This window comes from Capricornis sumatraensis, chromosome 6, assembly GCF_032405125.1.
Source record: "Capricornis sumatraensis isolate serow.1 chromosome 6, serow.2, whole genome shotgun sequence".
NCBI classification, from domain to species: Eukaryota; Metazoa; Chordata; class Mammalia; order Artiodactyla; family Bovidae; genus Capricornis; species Capricornis sumatraensis.
Genome location: NC_091074.1, coordinates 25217978 through 25240319, shown reverse-complemented (window position 1 = coordinate 25240319; position 22342 = coordinate 25217978). Strand labels below are relative to the sequence as shown.

The following is a 22342-nucleotide window of genomic DNA, read 5'->3' as shown; positions in this document are numbered from 1 at the left end:
GACCTCCAAACAGAATAGGACAAAAAATAAAATGTTAGACATAGACAACTCCCTGTGAGGTTGCCCCACAGATGGTCTCAAAACGGTCTTGAGTTTATAACAGAATCAACACTGACCACTTATCAGTATATCACTCTTTCACACCTAGAACCACCACTGGTTGCGTTAGAAATGTTTTACACAGATGTAGTGGCAACCCACTCCAGTGTTCTTGCCTGGAGAATTCCAGGGATGGCGGAGCCTGGTGGGCTGCCGTCTGTGGGGTCGCACAGTCGGACACGACTGAAGCGACTTAGCAGCAGCAGCAGCAGATGAACAAACATCTCCCTTTTTCTGTATAGCCTGTCCTCAGTCACGTGGTCACTACGTTCCTATGATGGCAGAGCACATCAGTACCTTCTCCATGAACCTCTTTTCCAGGGATATGCAAGAAGAAAGTGACGGGCACCAGTGAATGACAGATCTGACAAGAAGCCAGAAATAGAGATGCCAGAAAAAATATACCTCTCTAGACAAAGAGCGACCTCAGATATGAGATGACATGGGTTTAAAAAGCAGATGAAATCTACCCAAGATACCAAGCCTACAGTTCTTTTGAAAATAATAAGTGATGTCTGAGATTGAGGAAAATCATGGGCTACACTTGTAAAGTGGTGTATTATTTTTTGTTTCCTTGCATTATTCTGAGAGAACTGTGGTTTTCTTTAACTTTGCTTTAGATAGGGCATTTTTTGTTGTAAGATGAAATATTTTTGTGCCCATGGTCCCAGGTTGTTTTCAGCAGAACACATTATGAATTTTATAATAGCATTTTCAGGGTATTTGAGATATGAATATTTTAAAGCAGAGAATATAAAGATCCTGTGTACGATGGTATTGGTTAGTGTCTAATAGACATAGAATGAAAGAATAAATACCACAAGATAAAATCTGAATTCTTGTACAATAAATGACACGACCAGAGAAGCATCTGTAGAAACAATAGCATTATAACATTTTAACATTCAAAATTAACTTTCTTTTCTATCTTGTGCAATAGAGGGGCCTATATGGGTCTGCATGAAATGTACAGAATAACTAACCTCCATTCCAAGTCAGACACATGCCTCATGCTTATGGTAATGCCACTAGCAGGAGAGCTGGTGGCTGTACCTGTTGCATTTGATGAGCCTGTTTAATGTTGGGACTTTACCTCAAAAATACCAAAAGTAAAAAAAATTCTGAGAGCAAGATCTACCAATCCATTACAAAGCAAGTGCATGCATGATGAATCTGTTGAATCTGAGCTATACTTCCTTTTACAAAAAGCTCACTATTTACCTGGGGTGAGAGAATCTGCATGCATGCTCAGTCACTTCAGTCGTGTCTGACTCTCTGTGACCCTGTGGACTGCAGCCCACCAGGCTTCTCTGTCCATGGGACTCTCCAGGCAAGAATACTGGAGTGGGTTGCCATGCCCTCCCCCAGGGTATCTTCCCAACCCAGGGATGGAGCTCACAACTCTTATGTCTCCTGCACCAGCAGGCAGGTTCTTGACTACTAGCGCCACTGAGATACCTCGGACCCAATCAATTCTAGATTCTCATTAGGTTTAATGAAAATCACATATGAAAAGAGGTACACAGCAACATTTAGGATGGAATTAGATCTCTGCACCAACAAAAGTTTCATGTATGAATTCCAAGGTCACCAGTCTGCCCCAACTGGTGTTTTGATGCCTATGGAGCATCCAGGACTATGCCAGGTAGTGGGCAAGGAGCACATTTTACTTAAACAGACACTCTGGGATTCTCTGCCCTAGGAGAAAACCCACAGGGAAGTATTTCAAACCGGGGACCTTTACCATGAACCTCATGATGTATTCACGCCCGTCAGACTCAGGGGCTTGATATTTATCATGAACAAGCAAGCTCTTACCTTCATCCTGAATGACTCTCTGCAGGTAGTCAGCCACTAAACCCTCCAGGGATCTTCTGTGAGGCAAGCCTAGCGGATGAGGGAACAGAACTGTCGTGTCCACAACTGAAGTATGAATTAACTGTCAAATGAAAGAGAAAACCTTTTTAGAAATTCTTCCCAAAGAATAAGAAAACTGATGCAGCAAGAGGAACTGTAGCAGCAGAAACAACACTACAAAACCAAGGAACGTGAGCAGTTATACCAGCTCAGTCACTAAGCACTTTACCTGGCTTATCTCCCTACAAACTGCAGATGAACCCAGCACGGTCGGTATTTCACTGTCCCCTTTTTACAGCCAGAGAAACTGAGGCTTGGAGAGGTTAACGTTGCCTCAGCCAAGTTAGTACACTAGAAAGAAATCCAATCTCAGAGCCTGACTGCCGAGTCTACTTTCCTACCAAGAGATCCCATTAGGAGGCAGCATGAGGTCAGAGGGGTTCCAATAATTACTGGCTGGGTGGCGGCAGCCAGGGGTGAGCCAGGCTCCTCTCACCTTGGGACTCAACTGAGGGGGGCACACCTCACTCCAGTGCATGTCCCATTTCAGTGGTTTATTTGTCTCTCTCTGGGGAGGGAGCATGGAAAAGGATTAGTCCCATCTAGGTTCAAATGCCCTGTCCTTTCACTTGGAAGAAGGGAGTAAATTTTACAGTAGGATGGATATGGGGGAGGGGGAACAGATCACAGAGTCTAGACAGTCAGGTACTATTTGCATTCCTCATTAGAAGAGCTGTAATTTAAACAGGCATAAAAGAAGGTTAGCCTCAGGACAAGAGTCATTTAAAGACTGATCAAGAAGAAAAAGGTTGGAAATTCAATGTTTAACACCTATGATGCCCTGTCCAGAAACACTGTATAGATTCTTACTTAATGTATCAGTCACCTCTTAGACACTGTACCTGGCTGCAAAGGATGGAGCAAAAATATAATGTGGTTGTGGAAACTAAAAAAAAGAGACATCTATGAGTAATCTGGAAGGAAGAAACAGACTGATTACAAGGAATAAAGAAACATGATGGTTTGAAATTCTCTGGTCTTGGAGGCAGATGAAATCACAGTTCCTAGAAAATGGGAAGCAGGAAAGTCATGGTGAGAAACTGTTTGAGAAGTGCTGTCTCTGAGGCGACAGAGGGACACGTCTGTGAAGACCTTTCCGACAGAAAGCTTACATCCCCACATCTCTCTGCACACACTTGGGTGGGGTCTGGTGGACATTCCGTCTCCTCCGTCACGTTCACACAGCAGTGCTGTGGGAAACAACTATACTACGGTGGCAGCTTTGCAGAGAAAGAGGGGGACATCCACTCAGGAGAATTAAGGAAGCTTATATTCTTGCACTAAAGAAGAACTAACCCTTCTCTGCATGAAGGTTAGGCCCTAGGGGTGGCTGAGACAAATAGTCAAGGTCCCCAGCGTTCCAGAGCTTCACTGTGCAGTGTGGTAGCCATGAGCCACGTGCAACTACTGAAATTAAGAAACTGAAAAAATCATTTTCTCAATCAGACATCTGATATCTGTGATGTCCAATATCCCCTGAAGGAGGACATGGCAACCCACTCCAGTATTCTTGCCTGGAGAATCCCATGGACAGAGGAGCCTGGCGGGCTACAGTCCATAGGTTCCAAAGAACTGGACACAGCTGATGTCCACCATCTTGGGTAGTTAAAATAATGGAAAGTTGTATCGCAGGGCACTGTTCTAGACCAGGGAACGCCACCAAACTCTTTCTTCAAGTCCCAAATTATAGACAGCTTAGGCGTGCAGCCCTCACCGCCTCTGTCATGACTACTCAACAATGCCCTTGCAGTGCGAAAGCACAACAGAAAATACACCAATGAATGGGTTGTGACGGTTCCGTTCCAATAAAAATATTTGCAAAAACAGGCGGCTGGCATGAGCCACAGAGTGTGAACTCTAGAACATGGAGCCAAAAAACAGACCATTTTAATCCAGAGTATATTAAAGGAGAGATCTTCAGGTCTATCATGCCAAGTAAAATGAGCATATCTTTGATGTTAAGCCTCCCTATAAGGCCTACCTGACTTAACATGAAAAAGTATTTTCCAGGATGTGACTATACCAACTTGTTAGATCAACTCAGTCATATCTATTTGGACATTAAAGATAATCAAAGATCATGTCAAAACAAACAATGATTTTGGCTTTATCACAGTTGATGATGGACTTTCTGATGTTGATTAGCCAATGACTTGGGCTATCTTACACTGCTTTTGGTTTACCGTCGTTGGACAGTGTTATTAGCGCAGTGATTCTTGTCTTCCTTGTCTTGTCAAAAAAGGGGAAACCAAGCATCAGTGATGACACAACAATAATGACTACCAGGCTAACACGAGTTTTGTAAGAAGATGAGCCTATAACTCTTTACCTTAAACGCATAGAGACTGTGTTCAAAGCTATGTCCAATTAGTATAGTGTCAGCACTGAAGAGGTTCAATAAGATGGCTTGCACATCACGGACTGAGGTCTTTGTGTTCTTCAAGTCATCTTCAACCACACCAGAAAACCTGCCCCAATAAGATGCACAATGCATGTAAGTCAAGAATGCAGCTCAGTAGATGTCATCAGTTATAGTTAGACTACATTACTGACTCAATAAGACAAACATTTGATGATCAGAACAAAGATCTTATCGTATGACTGTCAACTACCCCTTTATTAGGTTATATCGGTATAACTTGGCAAAATTTATACTTTGGATCAATCATGTAAGGCTGGAGGAGACATTATTACAAGTTGATAAAGCTCCTTTGTGAACTCACATCTTTGTATAATCTGAGTTTTGTCAATTACAATTTAGTAAAGTTAGCCTATCTCACATTAAGACAAAGCTAAAGATGAAACATGGGGAGCATGGAAAAGTAAATGGAGCCCTAAGCAGAGTCCAGACAACTTCAGTTTGAACTGTGCTGTTTCTGCCATTTACTTATTATATTTGACTTTCAACAAGTTACTTAACCTTCTGGTTTCAGTTTTCTCATCTGCAAAGTAGGATTAATTACCAATCTTAATGGCTTAGGATGAACTGAGAGACTGGCATTGACATATATACACTACTACTGTGTGTATTGCTTCCCTGGTGGCACAGACGGTAAAGCGTCTGCATGCAACACGGAAGACCTGGGTTCAATCCCTGGGTCGGGAAGATCCCCTGGAGAAGGAAATGGCAACCCACTCCAGTACTCTTGCCTGGAAAATTCCATGGACTGAGGAGTCTGAAAGGGTCGGACACAACTGAGCGACTTCACTTTCACTTTTCAATGGCTTAGAAGAATCTAGTGAAAATGTATGCATAAAAATACATGCATAAACCTGATTATCCTAGTGGTCTTCATGAAGCACATACTTATAAATAAGTGTTCAGAAACATGGCTATTGCTGTGCCTTAGTGCAGATTAGGAGAAAAGAAAAATACTGCAAAGGTATTTTCAACTTAAGCTATATGTTAATATTATTTTCTCCTATAAGGAAAAAAGGACAGCTGGCTCCATCATCTGGCTTAATTAAGGAATGTGACTCATAGTCAAATATTTGGATTAAGAGGAAATGATCATGGATAGAGTACTTGTATCTGTTTTAAAGCAGTTCTTAAAGAATGTCATCCATTGAATCCTTTTGACCTTTTAAGATTTGAAAGTTCTTTTGTTTTTAATGCAAGCCCTTCAATTCTCATTTTGCTGCTGTGACTATCAGTAATTACCAAAACATCTCCTGACTTGTTCCAAAAAGGAGCTAGAAAAGATTACATTAAACCCACGGAAGAACAAGAACCAATAAGAGTACAATTAATATAGTACTTTTTTTTGCCAATTATAACTCAACAAAGTTTAAAAAAAGAGTAAAATAGATGGGGCTATTAGGATACGGCCAAAATAAGTAGGAAAAAACCATCAAATGAGGTCAGGAGAGAGATTAGTAACAAAATGCATTTTCTGATAACAGGAACTTTTATTGAGTTTTTATGTATACAAACATTTTTATGAATGTGAGGGAATTTGCTAAAAAGTGCTTGTTAGCAGAATTCTCTGTAATTATTCTCAAGGCTTATCACAACTCTTAATTCACTCCCATTTTGCCTGTTGTGCTCCAAAATTACGGACATACACACACAAATCGTGTAATATATGTACTATAAACTATATACTATGCTGCTGCTGCTGCTAAGTCGCTTCAGTCGTGTCCGACCCTGTGCGACCCCAGAGATGGCAGCCCACCAGGCCCCCCCATCCCTGGGATTCTCCAGGCAAGAACACTAGAGTGGGTTGCCATTTCCTTCTCCAGTGCAGGAAAGTGAAAAGTGAAAGAAGTCGCTCAGTCGTGTCCAACTCTTTGCAACCCCATGGACTGCAGCCTACCAGGCTCCTCCATCCATGGGATTTTCCAGGCAAGAGTACTGGAGTGGGGTGCCATTGAGTGTGTAAAATATATATGTGGACTTCCTGAGGCTCAGCAGTAAAGAATCTATGTGTATATGTGTAAAAGTCATATTTGTTCACATACATGTATACATACGTGTGCATTTATTTATACATACATGTACAAACGTGTACACACAAATGCTATGTTGTGCTGTGCTTAGTTGCTCAGTTGTGTCTGACTCTTTGCGACCCCATGAGTATAGCCCACCAGGCTCCTCTGTCCATGGGATTGTCCCGTCAGGAATACTGGAGTGGGTTGCCATGCCCTCCTGCAGGGGATCTTCCCAACCCAGAGATCGACCCAGGTTTCCCGCATTGCAGGTGGATTCTTTATCGTCTGAGCCACCAGAAAAGCCCAAGAATACTGGAGTGGGTACACACACACATACAAGACATACTTAAGTACCATTGAAAAATTCATTATTTAAAGAAAACTGAATAAATACAATCATATCAGTAATTAACACTTCTAAATTTTCACTCCAGAATAAGATCAGTGTCTTCTATTTTATATTTAAATACATATATGTGTTATATCATATGGCTTATATGCCTTTAGGAAATTCAGTTCAATTAATCAATGATATTATTGGGTGTGTTTTATATGAGGTTTTTAAAAATCAAAGGCATATCTTATACTATCTCAAGTTACCACTCAGTTTGGATCAGAAACATGCCATACTTTAATAATAATAACTAATAAAATAGAAGTTTCACTGAACCAGTGTTCTGCATGCTGTATAAAAGCTGTGTATACTCAACAACATGTCTACAGGATTATAGAAATTTTCATCTAATGGGAAGAGCATAGCATGATATTTTCAGAAGAAACCTATTAATGGTTGAATGAATAAATGAATAGTTTATTCAATATTTTTGCCTATCTCTCTAGCCTCCTACCTACTACTCCAACATGTAGACACCATGAGGGTATGGGCCCATCTCTCTCATTTAAAGAGTTACCCAGGGCCTAATACAGCGCCTGCATAATTCTAGCAAGGTATTCAACAGAACATGAATAATTTTGAATAAATAAAATAGTGTAACTCATGCTCTAAAGTTGACTCCAATAAAGGTACCTAGGCTAAAACTTAAACTACATGTTGAATGTTCTATAATTTGAAAAACAAACCCCTTGTATAATGCATACCTAGTGTTATAGTCAATGACCTCTTCATCTGGTTTCACAAATGTATCATAGACCACCTGGAGGCTGGGATCCACCACTGTTACTCGAGTAAGTTCCAAGCCTTTGGCTGTATAGCACTATAAAGGCAGAGATATTAAATTTATACACCACATTGAGTACACCTACTTTAACATCTTAGATATAATAAAGGCATATTTCTAACTAGAATATACAATTTAATCCTGTCATTCAGTTTTGCCAACAAAAGCCAGTGAGTGGATCTGACAGTCGTATCAAAGATGTTCCAAGCTTTAATTTTTTCCCTCAATGTTAGTGATATTTCTGCTAATAAAATAATTTCATTTTCTTGGCTTAGGCTTTACCAGCATTTTCATCAGAGATCAATGCTATCCAATGGAGACCTCTGTGAAGATGAAATGTTCTATTTCTGTCCTGCCCAATAGGGTAGCCACTGGCCACAAGGGGCTACTGAGTATGTGAAATATGGCTAGTATGACTGAAGAACTGAATTTTCAACTTAATTAAATTTTGTACTGAAGTTAACATTGTTTTATACCATTATGTAAATTTCATGTATACAACGTTATACTTTGACTTCTATATACACGACAGTGCCCTTCACCACCGAAAATGTTGTTTTCACCCTGCACCGTACAGGTGGCCCCCTTTTGCTCTCCCTCTGGTAACGGCTACTCTGTTCGCTACATCAACGTGTTTGTTTGCTAGTGGATATCACACTGGACAACACAGTTATAAACTTCGTTGAATGGGAAAAAAAAAAATCCAAACTATGGTTACATAAACATGGCACCATAGAGGACAACATGGTAGTGAAATGTGATTTCTAAGCCAGAAGCAGCTCTAACTGCCTCCAATTAAAAATCTAAGTTTGAAACTGTATGTTGCTCTTCTATAATTATAGTCCACAAATCTGCTTTCCAAATATGCCACAAGGAATAAAAATTTAATGTTTTGTTAAAGATGACTGTTCACATGATGTTTGACACAAACAACGCACTCTGTCCTATATCAGTGTATGTGATTCTCACCGTCCCTGGGGGTTGTCATTAACCGCATAATTGACAGAGCAGATCACCCAGGAGACTTGCCTATAAGCCGTGGGCTTCCCAGGTCTCATGATTCCAAGTTCTGCTTTCCCCCTACTATTTAGTACTGATTCTCATATAAAAGAAGATAAATCCCTATAAATATTTTACTGTCTCCATAAACAACAGTTTGTTAAAAATTAAAACTTTTATAATGGTTTGGGGGATAACAGCAGTGTTAATAACACTTTCCACCAGTGTAATTTCAGCAATGTAATGAGTAGAGCAAACAGTGGTGATGTATAAAAAGAATCAGTAGGTAATAGAAAAAGGATGATCGGCCAACTCCTGGCTCCATCACTAAGTGCAGAAAGTGAAAGTGAAGTCGCTCAGTCGAGTCTGACTTTGCGACACCATGGCCTGTAGCCTGCCAGGCTCCTCTGTCCATGGGATCTTCCAGGCAAGGGTACCAGCGTGGGTTGCCATTGCCTTCTCCAGCGCATCTTTCCGACCCAGGGATCAAACCCGGGTCTCCCGCACAACCAGCACATGCTTTACCATCTGAGCCACTGGGGAAGCTAGCCCTAAGTCCTGGGACCTGGCCAAGTCACTTAACTCTTTTTCGGCTACAGTTGCTTCACCCAAAATATGTGAACAGCATTGCAGAGCTATGTGGGACTGAAAGAGAAAGCCTGGGAAAGTTCCTTACACACATATACATGAGGTAAAACACACAACCAACATACCACTTCACAGCTCACAGCAAATACACAGGGATTCCCGTCGAGGGCTGGGAACTTGACCAACGTCTTCACAAAGCCCCCTAGGTTTTCTTTTTGGTTATGAACATGATGCTGAAACAAACATTGCCAAATAAATTACCGTGTATTTTGGCAAGAGGAATTAAGCTCATAAAAATCCCACCAACTGAAAAATCAGTGAATTAATTAGACCGAAAGTCCATTGATTCTCTAGGTCTGTGCAGCAGACAGCAACTCTGCTTCTGACACAAACAGGATTCTGGGCAACAAGCCCTACCTTGGCAACCTGACACCCGGGGGATCCAAGAACACCTTTGCAACAGCTGTACCGCCTTTCTAAGCCACCAAGGACTGCAAACCACACAAAAAGAAAAATCAAATGAGCAAGCTCGACAAGGCAGAGTGGCTAACTCCCAGAGCATCTTGCCCTCAAAGACCATTAAGACTTTACCATGCAAGTGATCTGATGTAAGGTCTAAAACTCTGTATAGTTACTTTGTATAGTTATTTTCTAGCTATTGTGTAACAAACAGGAAAAACTGACTCCTGGAAGCAGAATTCTCGGGGGTTGCATTTTTTGTTGTTGTTTTTTTGGCTGCACTGGGTCTTAGCTGTGGCTTGCAGGACCGTCGATGCATTATGCGGGATCTTTTCCACAGGGCGCGTGGACCCTCTAGTTGTGGCACACGGGGCGGGACCGTCGATGCATTACGCGGGATCTTTTCCGCAGGGTGCGTGGATTCTCCAGTTGTGGCACACGGGCTCAGTAGCTGGGGTGCCTGGGCTTAGGTCTCTGAGTAGGATGAAACCCCAGTCCTCTGCATTGTAAGGCAGATTCTTTACCACTGGGCCAACAGGGAAGTTGCCAGGGGTTGGATTCTGAAGGTGAGTTATAACTGCGCATGTCCTGAATCCCTCCTTCCCCTTATTCCCTTCGCTTCCCTATCATCTGTCCTGATCTTCAGCTCCTCCCTCGTGTCCCTTCTTGACCCTGCTTAACTCTCCCTCAGCCAATCCTCTCTAAATTCTCCTCTCTTCCTCTCTTTGCTGGAGCCCTGTGGTGGCTCCAACCACCAGCCTCCCCCTTTCTGTATCTGTTGATCAGACCCAAGAAGTATCACCCCGTTACACGGCCTGAGATGCTGCTTCCAGCCCCTGCAGGACCTCCAAAATCCCAGCATCCTCTCCTTCCACTCCTTCAGCCAGACACGTGGCACACCTTCACAGCAACAAGGCCAAGCCTCCATCCCTCTCTCTTTTCTCTCTCTCCAATCTTCTTTATCACCTGTGCCCTTATCCACCCCAAGCCCTTCTTCCCTCTGGCCCAAGGAAATGTTCTCCCAACTGTTCCCTATAACCCCCTCTGCCTACAGTGATTTCTGCACCAGCTTTTCTATAAAATGCGGTTAGATTAAATGTGCTTCTTCAAGCACATTCTCATTACATTACTTTCCTCAAATGCTTCATTTGTCCATTACTGATCAACTGCAGATTTCTCATGCTGGCATTTCTGGCTTACTTATCCAATTTTGACATCTCACAGCTTTATCTTACCTTCTCCTGAGATGAGAAAGAGAGCCAAGAACCAGTGTTAACAGAGCACAGCTTGTAAGCCAGGACATGGGCACATCAGCTCACTAAACTGCCACGCAAAGCTCTTTCTACGAATGTGGAAACGAGCCCAGAGAGCTTCAGAAATCTGCCCGAGGTCTCAGAGGAAGTAAGTGATACAACAGACCCAGATCTCAGGTCCATTAGCTCCAAAGACCCCTCCTGTTCATGGTGTCGTTTGCTCCAGTGATCCCACCCAGTCGCAATCTGTTACTCTTATTCTCGGGCAGTGTCTTCCTCTTTTTCCTCCCTTTTGGAATCTACAGCCCCCCCCCCCCCCCGCCCCCACCACCCTCTAAAGCTAATCCCAAACACTCAGGTCAAATCTAAGTTGACTTAATCTTTACTTTGGTATTTAATCTTTACTTTGTTGTTGGTCAGTTGCTAAGTCATGTCCGACTCTTGTAAACCCACTGTAGCCTGCCAGGCTCCTCTGTCCATGGGATTTCCCAGACAAGAACACTAGAATGGGTTGCCATTTCTTTCTCCAGGGGATCTGCCCAACCCAGGGATCGAACCCTCATCTTCTACGTTGGCAGGTGGATTCTTTACCACTAAGCCAGCTGGGAATCTTTTACTATATTATTTATTCTTATATTTCTTCTGAAATCCAGTCATATCCGCTGTTCCTCTCTACTTCCTCTGCCCTACTTTATTTTATTCACACCACTTATTATGATAATAGCATATCTACTCGTGTCTATATCTACATAAATGATTCATCTGTTCACCGTCTATCCAAATAGCTACCTACGGTCTGTATGTATTAGGTGCCAAGCTAAGTGACAGCCTGGTGATGGGGAGAGAAAAAGAGGGATGGACCCTCCAAAACCTTGCAGTCTTTCAGGCACTGCAGATAAATTACTAAATCATTACAAAATGCAGTCATGTGCTACCAAAGCCACTGACAGCATGTTGTGATAGAAGAGGGACAACCGATTTATTTTTAACTTTATATTAGAGGACAGTTGCTTTACAATGTTGGGCCAGTACATCTTCTGTACAGCAAAGTGAATCAGTTACATGTATACATATATCCCCTCTTTTTAGATTTCCTTCCCATTTAGGGGAGGGCCTATTTTAGATCATGGGGTTGGGAAAGAGCCTTGAGGAGATCATATTTAAGCAGAGACCTAAGGAATGAGATTTGTGGTGCTGGAGAAGACATTTGAGAGTCCCCTGGACAGCAAGGAGATCAAACCAGTCAATCCTAAAGGAAGTCAACCCTGAATATTCATTGGAAGGTCTGGTGCTGAAGCTGAAGCTCCAATACTTTGGCCACCTGATGCGAAGAGCTGACCCACTGGGGGGAAAAAAACTGATGCTGGGAAAGACTGAGGGCAGGAGGAGATGGGGCAACAGAGGATGAGATGGTTGGAGGGCATCACCAACTCAATGGACATGAGTTTTAACAAACTCCAGGAGATAGTAAAGGACAGGAAAGCCTGGTGTGCTTCTGTCCATGGGGTCGCAAAGATTCGGACATGACTTAGCGACTGATCAACAACAAAGGACGAGAGGAAACCAGCTGTGTGAAAGGGACAGGAGACAGCAGGTTAGAAGGCACCTTTCGAGGTGGCCAGTGTGGCATGAAGATACCCATGGAAAGGGTACAGATTTGGCGGGGGGGGTAGAGGTCAAATCTGGCAGGGTTGACAAAGTCACTGAAGAACATTCATGAAAGCAGAGGCACAAGGTAAACAGAACTGTGATGTAAAAAGTATTCTCGGGTTGTTGGGTGAGAAATAGACTGGGGGGGGGGCGCGGTGAACGGGTTGTTGGGTGAGAAATAGACTTGGGGGGCGCGGTGAAGACAGGAAAAGGCAGAGCAGATGCAGTGAGCCTAGGACGCCGCAGCAGCTGAGGATGGAAGTGAGGGTGGTGCGGCTCTGGCAGGGGCAGCAGAGGGGCAGAAGAGACGCTTCAGAGGTAGGGAAAGTGGGATGTGGCCACTCTGAGATGAGAGGGCTCACCAGGGGATTCCCTGGCGGCCCAGTGCTTAGGACTCAGCGCTTTTGCTGTGGCTCCGGGGTTTAATCCCTGCTCAGAGAACGAAGATCCCACAAGCCACGTGGCACAGCCAAAGAAAAACCCTTGCATTCTAAACAGATGAATGAATAAATAGATTAAAATGTTAAAAGAAAGAGTGTGCCAGAGGGAGATGATGACAGTGCCCAGGGTTTTGGTTCGAGTAGGGAAAAACCACCATCTGAGGGGGCTGTTGGGAGTTTACTGTGCTGCAGGAGAAAATGGGGGCCAGGACGGGGAATCAAGTGTTTGTTCATTCTCAGGGCGGGGTAGGGGCAAGGAATCAAAGCTGTTAGCAAAGAAATTAATGCTGGCCTGTGAGAAGCAGGTAAAGTCAGCAGGTAACTGCCTGATATATGTAAGCTCAGTGGTGACTCTTTGTGACCCGTGGACTGTAGTCTACCAGGCTCCTCTGTCCCTGGGACTCTCTAAGCAAGAACACTGGAGTGGGTTGCCATTTCCCCTCCTCCAGGGGATCTTCCCAGCCCAGGGACGGAACCCAAGTCGCTTATGTCTCCTTCATTGGCAGGAGGATTCTTTACCGCTAGCGCCACCTGGGAAGCCCCAGCTGCTTGAACTGAGGTCCTAAAAAGGCACAAGAGTCGTCAGACATGCCTCTTGAGCCAGCAAGCTCCAGCTAAGTTAAGTGACAGTCAGAAGTGGGTGTTTGTAATGGAAACTTGATAATCAACAGCTTCTATCAGGTTGTATTTAACAAATACACATTGAACTGAATATCCCACCTTTCTACTGATTTGGCACCAGCTCGGCTTGTCAAATAAATGAAACAGAACCACCAAATACTCACCTTTATGACTCAACACTTGGCCAAAGTGGTAGTGACACTCCTCTGTCCTGCTGTGTCTGCCTGTAGAAGTCACACCATAGATCTTGCCACATCGACATGTCTTCCTAGACGCTAAAGCAGGAGAATTATTCCTGAAGAGATGGCAGGAAAAACGAGGACCTGAGTGCAGGGCCCTGCCTCTGCATTCCTGATCCTGGCACGAGAACAGACTCAGTGTGATCACAAGGTACCAGGAAAAGGAACGGGACTGTGTGAAGGAGTGCTCACAGGCGAGCCATCTCCTGCATCAGGAATGACGTGGCTCAAAACAGGCCTCCTCCTGACTGACTCCAGAGGCAACCCTCCACCAGGCAGCTGTGGTTTCAGCACCACAATCTGACTGTCACCAACTTGAATTGTCATCTACTCTAGCACATAGTTGGAGAAGGGAATGGCTTCCTACTCCAGTATTCCTGCCTGGGGAATTCCATGGGGCTACAGTCCAAGGGGTCGCAAAGAGTTGGCCATGACTGAGCGAATTTCACTTTCACTAGGACCTAGTAACTCCTGAATTAGGACCCGTGCCTTCCTTTTTGGAGAAGGCGATGGCACCCCACTTCAGTACTCTTGCCTGGAAAATCCCACGGACGGAGGAGCCTGGTAGGCTGCAGTCCATGAGGTTGTGAAGTTGGACATGACTGAACGATTTCACTTTCACTTTTCACTTTCATGCATTGGAGAAGGAAATGGCAACCCACTCCAGTGTTCTTGCCTAGAGAATCCCAGGGATGGGGGAGCCTGGTGGGCTGCCATCTATGGGGTCGCACAGTCGGACACGACTGAAGTGACTTAGCAGCCTTCCTTTTAGACACAGAGATATGTTTGTTTATTAAGTCACTGACAGTATATCTGGGCTTTTTCACTAGACCCATTTCTGTTTTAATTTTTTTGCTCATGTCCATGTGACATGTGGGACCTTAGATCCCCAACCAGGGATCGAACCCGAACACCCTGCACTGGACCAGCACGGAAGTCCCTAACCCATTTATGAATACTTGTTTTTATTAATAACCCTCAGGCTGGTTCTAATGGTGGTGATGATGGTGACAACTCTTACTTGAGAGCCTTTTATGAGATTATGAAGCAAGCACTGTGCCAAGCAGTTCAGCCGCACAGTTTTAACTGACTCTCATAAGAACCTGATGGGGGTAGCGACCATCATCTCAGTAGAGGCTGGGAGGGGCACTTGTGACTGATCCAACATCCCGGCCCAGATCTGCCCGACTTCCTCCTTCAGAGTCCAGGTTCTTAACTGTTAAGTGTACTGCCTGCCAATGAGAGGATTTAAAGAAAAGGCGAAACAAATGGTGAAAATAATCCCAAGACAGAAGTTCCAAAGATGTAAAACATGAAGATAAATATCTTCTAACCAATGAAAAATATTTATATAAGTGCATGTCAAACTCTGATGGACCTAAGATCTGACAGTTGTGTTAATATTAAATACTCCCTTGCTATCTCTTTTTTTGCAAGGGGAGGAAATAGGTATAAATATATTAACTAACTATGCCCAGTATTTGGAAAAAATATAAAATAATAAGAGTAGTTATAAGTCTTTTTATAAGAATTCCTAGTGAAAGGGTATGAAGTGTACAAAACACAGCACTGCCTACATGTGTACAGGGGTACGTATGAAGCAGGAGCTTCAGAGTCAGACTCCTTAGGTTCAAATCCTGGTTCTACCACTTTCTGAGTGACCGCTGGTAAATAATTTGACCTCCCTAACCCTTAGTTTCCTCACTGGTATAAAGGGAGGTGGTACATGCCTGAAATGGTTACTAAGAAGATTTAGTAAAATTGACTAGGTACATAAAGCACTTAGAGACTAGGAACAAAATAAACAGGAAGGGGAATCAAATGGAAGGCAGCCATGCTTTCCCCTGCAGTTTAATGACGCTGGCCACAACTCTCGTGTCCACTGGAAAATATCGGAACATTGGGACTCATGGCTCCAGTCTCAGTACACAGAAAGGGTCATGTTCAGATCCGTATACTTACGATCATTTACACGAGTTTTTGTCATGCCTGGGGTTAAAAGAATACTTCCTGGTTTTTCAGGGTTGGGCTGGGGGTAGTTATTTTCACGTAACTGTTCTTCAGTTAGAAGGTAGTCTTTAAGATGTCTGTAGAGCATAATTCCTGTGAGTCCTAAGAGAAAAAGAAAAGCCATTCAATACAATTTAAATGGCATTTTTTTCCTTTTTTCAAGAGATGGTAAGGTTAGAGTCTATCAACCCCTTTGGATATGAAATAGCAGAATTCTGATTAATGTTAAGTAAGATGATAGCCTCAAAGAGTCCAAGTCTTTGTACCCTTTAACAGCAACAAATCAATACTGTCCCCTGGACCACGTGATGTCCTAAGCTTTGAGCAACAGACGGGAAAGTAAGAATTACATCAGTAGTAGCTGGTGCATATTAAACACACCAAAAACCACTCTAAGGACACTGATTTAAATTTTACATTAGAGACTTCCTTGGCTGGTCCAGTGCTTAAGACTCTGCACTCTCAGTACAGTGGGTGTGGATCCAGTCCCTAGTAGGGAAGACGAGGATCCTGCATGCCTGCCATGAGGCACAGCCAAAAAATGGAAAAAAAAAATTTTTTTTTTAATAAAAAAATGTGAAATCTAAATAAATAAAAATAAACTTTATATTAACCCAGAATGGCAAGTGAACTGACTTCATTTTTACAGATGAGTTAAATGAGGTTCAGAAAAATAACGACACAGGACCAACTCACACAGCACAGTTGACAAAACAAGGTTTTCTGGTTTGAAATCTTGCTTAACAATTCTTAATATTTACTCAGATAAGAATAGTACAAAAGCTTATAAGCAGGAGATGATGGGGCAAAGTATCACAAGGGCAAAAGAGTTCAGGTTCAAAAAGAATCTCTTTCCAACATCAGTAACCCAGTACCAGATGCCCTCACTCTAATGAACTCTCAAGGTTACTCTATTTCTAAAAACTCAGGCAGAATTTACAAGACACTCTTCAGCAAACTCTTTTGTAAAAGGAAAAATCCTTTTGTTATGAGAAGGACTGGGAGATTCTAAAAGCACCAACATTGTTTCAATCCTTACATTGGAGACTTTTTCTAAAGAGAAGCACAGCCATCTGGTTTTAATAAAAACACAATCAAATTCAAACATTTTCTCTACCTTCTTTCTTGTTATAAATTCAGATTTTGAGGCTGTATTCAGACCCACTGATGGGAATCTTCTTAAAAATGCAGATTCCAAGGTATTCCAATGCAGGTAGAATTTGAAAATTTAAGCAGCACTACTTACTGACTAGACATACATTAACTACAAAAAAAAAGTTGAGAATTCAACTCAAATATTACTTAAAACTCCACTTTTTCATCCCCAATTTATACTAATTTTTATAAAGGATATACATGCACAAAGTATGCAGTGGATCCTTCATAACAATTTAAAAGCTGTAGTAAACCTAATTTCAGTTCAGTTCAGTCGCTCAGTCGTGTTGGACTCTTTGCGACCCCATGAATCGCAGCACGCCAGGCCTCCCTGTCCATCACCAACTCCCGGAGTTCACTCAGACTCACGTCCATCGAGTCAGTGATGCCATCCAACCATCTCAACCTCAGTCGTCCCCTTCTCCTCCTGCCCTCAATCCCTCCCAGCATCAGAGTCTTTTCCAATGAGTCAACTCTTCACATGAGGTGGCCAAAGTACTGGACTTTCAGCTTCAGCATCATTCCTTCCAAAGAAATCCCAGGGCTGATCTTCAGAATGGACTGGTTGGATCTCCTTGCAGTCCAAGGGACTCTCAAGAGTCTTCTCCAACGCCACAGTTCAAAAGCATCAATTCTTCAGCGCTCAGCCTTCTTCACAGTCCAACTCTCACATCCATACATGACCACAGGAAAAACCATAGCCTTGACTAGATGGACCTTTGTTGGCAAAGTAATGTCTCTGCTTTTCAATATGCTATCTAGGTTGGTCATAACTTTCCTTCCAAGGAGTAAGTGTCTTTTAATTTCATGGCTGCAGTCACCATCTGCAGTGATTTTGGAGCCCCCCAAAATAAAGTCTGACACTGTTTCCACTGTTTCCCCATCTATTTCCCATGAAGTGATGGGACCGGATGTCATGATCTTCGTTTTCTGAATGTTGAGCTTTAAGCCAACTTTTTCACTCTCCACTTTCACTTTCATCAAGAGGCTTTTTAGCTCCTCTTCACTTTCTGCCATGAGGGTGGTGTCATCTGCATATCTGAGGTTATTGATATTTCTCCCGGCTATCTTGATTCCAGCTTGTGCTTCTTCCAGCCCAGCGTTTCTCAAGATGTACTCTGCATATAAGTTAAATAAGCAGGGTGACAATATATATACAGCCTTGATGTACTCCTTTTCCTATTTGGAACCAGTCTGTTGTTCCATGTCCAGTTCCAACTGTGGCTTCCTGACCTGCATATAGGTTTCTCAAGAGGCAGGTCAGGTGTTCTGGTATTCCCATCTCTTTCAGAATTTTCCACAGTTTATTGTGATCCACACAGTCAAAGGCTTTGACATAGTCAATAAAGAATAAATAGATGTTTTTCTGAAACTCTCTTGCTTTTTTGATGATCCAGCGGATGTTGGCAGTTTGATCTCTGGTTCCTCTGCCTTTTCTAAAACCAGCTTGAACATCTGGAAGTTCATGGTTCACATATTGCTGAAGCCTGGCTTGGAGAATTTTGAGCATTACTTTACTAGTGTGTGAGATGAGTGCAATTGTGCGGTAGTTTGAGCATTCTTTGGCATTGCCTTTCTTTGGGATGGGAATGAAAACTGACCTTTTCCAGTCCTGTGGCCACTGCTGAGTTTTCCAAATTTGCTGGTATATTGAGTGCAGCACTTTCACAGCATCATCTTTTAGGATTTGAAATAGCTCAACTGGAATTCCATCACCTCCACTAGCTTTGTTTGTAGTGTTGCTTTCTAAGGCCCACTTGACTTCACATTCCAGGATGTCTGGCTCTAGATGAGTGATCACACCATCGTGATTATCCGGGTCATGAAGATCTTTGTTGTACAGTTCTGTGTATTCTTGCCACCTCTTCTTAATATCTTCGGCTTCTGTTAGGTCCATACCATTTCTGTCCTTTATCGAGCCCATCTTTGCATGAAATGTTCCCTTGGTATCGCTAATTTTCTTGAAGAGATCTCTAGTCTTTCCCATTCTGTTGTTTTCCTCTATTTCTTTGCACTGATCGCTGAGGAAGGCTTTCTTATCTCTTCTTGCTATTCTTTGGAACTCTGCATTCAGATGCTTATATCTTTTCTTTTCTCCTTTGCTTTTCACTTCTCTTCTTTTCACAGCTATTTGTAAGGCCTCCTCAGACAGCCATTTTGCTTTTTTGCATTTCTTTTCCATGGGGATGGTCTTGATCCCTGTCTCCTGTACAATGTTACAAACCTCCGTCCATAGTACATCAGGCACTCCATCTATCTGATCTAGTCCCTTAAATCTATTTCTCACTTCCACTCTATAATCATAAGAGATTTGATTTAGGTCATACCTGAATGGTCTAGTGGTTTTCCCTACTTTCTTCAATTTAAGTCTGAATTTGGCAATAAAAATTTACTTTCCCTTTAAAGTCACAATTACAAAGGCATATCGTTATCACAGTACGCTTACCATTTTTTGTTTCATTCCTTTTCAATCCAGTTGTCTTATTATCGTTACTGCTTCCAGACATATCTAAAACAGACAAGAACTTTTCTCCGGAGATGATGAATTACTTTTGTTTACTGCATAAAAACATACAGAACATAAAAATGTCTCTAGTGTAGTAAGATATTTCTTTTTATTTTAAAACATCCACCAACCTATGAGAACAACCATCTTCAGAATCAATTCCAAACTGGGAAAAAGTTAAATCTACTCAACTACTAAAAAGGTCAGGGTATCACATTTGCTAAAATGAATACATTTTGACTCCTGGATAGAGTATGTTTAAATTTGAGCCATTTGAGTAACCAAATCTGTTGGTTGATCTGTATTATAGATTCCATATAAGGGAATGGGTTTTACATCATCATTTAACACAACTGTAACAGCTTGCAAACCATCTCTATTTTCATTGGGAATATTTACACTATGTATTTAGACCTGCATGTTCTATTTCTATGTGCTATATTTAACATGAGAAAAAGGGAGAAAAGCTAGAATGCCATGAAAATATTAATCTAAGAGATCTTGTATTTTAATACACCCATTTATGTCTACTTAAAGTATTGTACATTAAAAAAATGCCATAAAGAAATGGTCACTGATGAACAGTTTTTATATTCTTGAGAATGGAATAGCCTTTCAAAGCATGACACAAAACCTAGAAGCCAGAAGGGATTGACTACGTTTTGAAAATAACTTCTATATTATAAAAAAAAACCTTTATAAATAAGGCTGACACACAAGTGACAAACTGAGGAAAATATCTGCAGCAAATTAAAAGAGAATATGGAAAAGGCTGTCCCAAATGAACAGGACAATTTAAAAAGTGGAAGTGGGGGCAGAAGGATGCAAAGAGCAAATTTAAAAAAGAGAAATAAAGGTCTTCAACTTCATAGTAATTAAAAATATTAAGATAACTGTTTTTTTCTTTTTACTATATCTTCACACTTTGAAACAGGATAAATGAGAAAGTTTGGCAAAGTGTAAGGAAAACCATATACTTCATTATAGGTAGGGAAATTAAATGGGCAAACCCTTTCTGGTGTGGCTAACAATATTTACCAATTTTCAACATGCAGACAGACCTTTTCTGCTAGCACCAGCTCAGGTTTAAATAAGTGCACATATATTTATCACTGAGTTTAAACTCAAAAAATGTAAGCAATCTAAATATCGAAAAGTGTTTGTTGATCTATATTATAGATTCCATATAATGGAATATTAACAATATAAGTTCTATACAATATAGAGTTCATGCAGTCAATAAAAAGTATGCTATAGATCTAAATATGAACGTGGATTGCAGATTAAGTGACTAAAGACTTTTATGATACCTAGGGAAGAAAAGTGAGCTTTCGGCGCACCACCAGGGAAGGCCGGGTCGGCGGGCCTGCCGCGCCCTTCTCCGTAGCCCCGGGAAGAGCCCGGCTCCGCGTCCCGGTACGGCGGGAGGGCGCCGCGGCCCGCTGTTCGCGGCGCTCCTGGCCGCTTGGGTCGTGGCGGCGGCAGAGGCGGAGGCCGACCGGCAGCAGGCCGCGCGGCCGCCGGAGCAGAGCCTAGTGCGGCCCATGACAGCTTCCAACTGGACGCTGGTGATGGAGGGCGAGTGGCTGCTGAAATTTTATGCCCCTTGGTGTCCATCCTGTCAGCAGACTGATTCAGAATGGGAGACGTTTGCAAAGAATGGTGAAATACTTCAGATCCGTGTGCGGAAGGTAGATGTCATTCAAGAACCAGGTCTGAGTGGCCGCTTCTTCGTCACTACCCTCCCAGCATTTTTCCTTGCAGAAGATGGGATATTCCGCCGTTACCGTGGCCCAGGAGTCCACGAAGACCTGCAGAACTACATCTTAGAGAAGAAGTGGCAATCTGTTGAGCCTCTGACTGGCTGGAAATCCCCAGCTTCTCTAACGATGTCTGGAATGGCTGGTCTCATCTCTGGCAAGATATGGCATCTTCACAACTATTTCACAGTGACCCTTGGAGTTCCTGCTTGGTGTTCTTACTTCTTTTTTGTGATAGCCACCTTGATTTTTGGCCTTCTCATGGGTCTGGTCTTGGTAGTAATATCTGAATGTTTCTACTTGCCACTTCCAAGGAATATACCCGAGCATTCTGAGCAGAAGCCCAGGTCAGAGGAGGTTCATTTAACTGAACAGTTGCAGGTTGTAGAGGAGGAAAAGGATGATGCAAACGAAGAAGAGAACAAGGACAGCCTTGTAGATGGCGAGGGCGAGAAAGAGGACCTTGGTCACGAAGAGGAAGCAGAGGAGGAGGAGGAGGACGGCCCGGCTGCTGGCGGGGACGTGGAGAAGAGTGATGCCCAGGACCCGGAGCCCCCGAGGGAGGCCCGGGAGGACGAGGCGCCCGGGGAGGTGGGAGGCGACAGCCTGCAGCAGCCCTGCCCGGCTGGCACAGAGGCGCTGGCAGGCTCATTGAGACAGCGCAGAAGTCAGCATGCTGACAAGGGACCGTCGGCCTAAGGACACTGTTTCCAAGAATACAGACCAAAAGAATATGTTGACTTCCCAAAAAAAAAAAAAAGAAAAGTGAGACATACTATACATAAAATGAGTGTGATCATTAATATGATGCACATCTCTGTAGTCATGTAAAGAAGGGTCGGTATGAGAGATCTGGAAGACAGCTGTCTTTGTTTTGTTTTGTTTTAAAAAAGATATTTGTCTGTATTATTTGAACTCATTGCCATGTATTCTCAATGGGTATCATACTGTTTCCAAAGGAGTAAAATTGGCTCTTGAGGAATGAGAAAAATCTTAGATATCACAATGGTATGTGGCTCTCAAAAACCCAACTCAAC

At 42.7% G+C, this 22342-nt stretch overlaps 1 pseudogene; it reads left to right on the top strand.

Annotated features, from left to right (window-relative positions):
• The first annotated feature begins 20307 nt into the window (after positions 1–20307).
• On the top strand, positions 20308–22004 carry LOC138081274 (thioredoxin-related transmembrane protein 4 pseudogene; annotated as a pseudogene).
• The last annotated feature ends 338 nt before the right edge of the window (positions 22005–22342 follow it).